Genomic DNA, 2,254 nt, shown 5'->3' with positions numbered 1-2,254 from the left:
AACATCTCACCAAAAAGATAAGGGCAAAGATGCTTGGGCCATTAATGTAAGACCAATTTCCACAAGATGTCTATGCTTCCTTTCAGCTCTCCCATTTTGAGCTGAAGTGTAAGGACAAGATTTCCGCATAATAATACCATTTGGTTGCATATTGATGTATTTTGACATATTCCCCCCATTTCTAATTGCAAAATTTTAATAACTTCATTAAACCGAGTTTTGATCATTTGAGTGAAGTGGAGGAAGGCCGTCACAGTATCACTTTTTTGTTTAAGGGGATAAATCCAAAGAAACCTACTGTAGTCATCTACAAACGAAACATAGTAATAATATCCAACGGATGATGATACTAGTGCAGGGCCCCAGACGTCAGTATGTATGAGTTCAAACACTTTATTTTCACGTGAAGAAGAATTCGAAAAGGGTAAAGCGTGCGATTTTCCCAATTGACACGATTCACATAACAGATGTTCTTCATTAGATTTAGAACCTGAATTTCAATACCTAAGTATGTAGTATAATACTTTTGACGACGGATGTCCCAATCTTCGATGCCAGGCAGTTTAAGACTCTACAACATTAACTTTAATCCCATAAAGAATCAATGTTGTAGTGTTCTTATTTATCTACATTGTTTGTTGGTAAGCACAACGTCCATCCTTGACAACCTCTACGCCCTTCAAATGATAAAGCCCACTATTAAGCTCCCCTTTCAGCAACGTGTTGCCCGTACCCTTGTCCTTAATAAGACAGTAATTACCATGAAACTCAATAAATATGGAATTATCTTGTGCAAGTTGGGAAACACTAAGTAAATTCTTAGCTATAAAGGGAATGCACAGGACATTTCGAAGACTGAAACTAGTTTTCCCATCAAATAAAACAGAATTACCAGTATAAGAAATACATAACCTCTCACCATTTCCAATAGTAACAAGTTCAGTACCTGTATATTCAGTGGGATTAGTTATGTTGTTGTAATCAATCGTCACATGGTTCGTGGTTCCACTGTTAGTATACCAGTTTGGATCACAGACAGTTTCAGGGGTGGTTGCAAAGGGGTTAGCATTCTATGTGGTGTCAAAAGCAAATAGGTTGTTACTTGTGTTTCCGGATGAACCACCATTTCCTCGACCATTACCAAACACAGGGGAGAAGTCCTTCTCAAAATGATGATTTTGGTTGTGTCCCCATACTTAACACAAATTGACAGATTGGTCTATTGTTACTTCCTCGTCCCTTGCCTCTACCCCAATTTCCTCCATTATTGTTGTTGTTAAAATAGGTATTGGTTCTATTTGCACGGTTGCCTCGTTGCCCATTAAATGGTTGATGATTGAAGTTAGGGTTAAACGACTGCTTGGGTCTAACTTGGTTTCGAGAAATCACAGCATTAATGACCACACCTTGACTGGAAGAGTTGGTGGCTTTTACAAAATTTTGTTGTTCTAAATGTTTTTCAAAAGAAAGCAGATCAGATTGCATATCAAGCCATGAGATGTCTGGCTTCCCTTGTATTCCTACTACAATATGGTTATCTTCCTCATCTAGGCTAAGGATAACCTGCGAAATCAAGGCCCTAGTAGTAACCGAACTTCCAACCTGTGTGAGATTATCAGAATGAGATTTCATAGTCTTCAGATATTCACTCGTTTTAGTATTACCTTTTCCGGTTTACTGAAAAACTTGACAGAGATAATCTTCCTTTGCTTTTGATTGAATGCTAAAGAGGTTTTGACTAGCCTCCTAGAGTTCCTTCGCGTTATCAAAGCCCATTAGTTGAACTGCTACCTCTGGGTCATTAAGTTGTAGAGCCAACCCAACAATAGTTGATCAATAATGATCCACGCTTCATATAGTAGATTTAGTGTGCGTTCAACCATGGTGCTAACAGAATCTTCCGCCACCATCTGGGAGCTTGATGCACCTTCATTGGTTGCAATCGGTGTTGTATTGTTATCAGAATTAGGGAGAAACGTAGTAGGGCTGGGGTTTTTACCAGAAAGATGGCCTTCGAGTTTGTAACTTCGAAGGATGGGTAGAGCAAGTGTTTTCCATAGCAGATAATTTCCTCGCTCAAGCTTCGTACTGGTAATCTGATTAAGAAGTTTATTTAATGGTGGATTGTTAAATTTTGCAGGATCAGAAACAATGGAGCTTCCGGTAGTCATGGCACTTGTCGTTTGCACTCTGATACCAAGATAGGAATTACAAATCTAGGGTTTTCAGAGAAATATTCTCAATACTTTTTCCT

The 2,254-nt window shown here is 38.6% G+C and overlaps 1 long non-coding RNA gene across 1 annotated transcript; it reads right to left on the bottom strand.

The window, feature by feature from the left end:
- Nucleotides 1–201: 201 nt before the first annotated feature.
- Nucleotides 202–2,254, bottom strand: LOC150032046 (uncharacterized). The gene is made up of 2 exons (XR_016525347.1): nucleotides 947–2,254; nucleotides 202–740 (listed from the first exon to the last, which is right to left on the bottom strand). It is a non-coding gene; the product is annotated as an uncharacterized LOC150032046 (long non-coding RNA).

This window comes from Benincasa hispida, chromosome 12 (genome assembly GCF_027475165.1).
Source record: "Benincasa hispida cultivar pf3 chromosome 12, pf3_genome.v1.1, whole genome shotgun sequence".
Classification (NCBI taxonomy): Eukaryota; Viridiplantae; Streptophyta; class Magnoliopsida; order Cucurbitales; family Cucurbitaceae; genus Benincasa; species Benincasa hispida.
The sequence above is the reverse complement of the archived record's forward strand: the minus strand, read 5'-3'. Positions and strand labels throughout refer to the sequence as shown.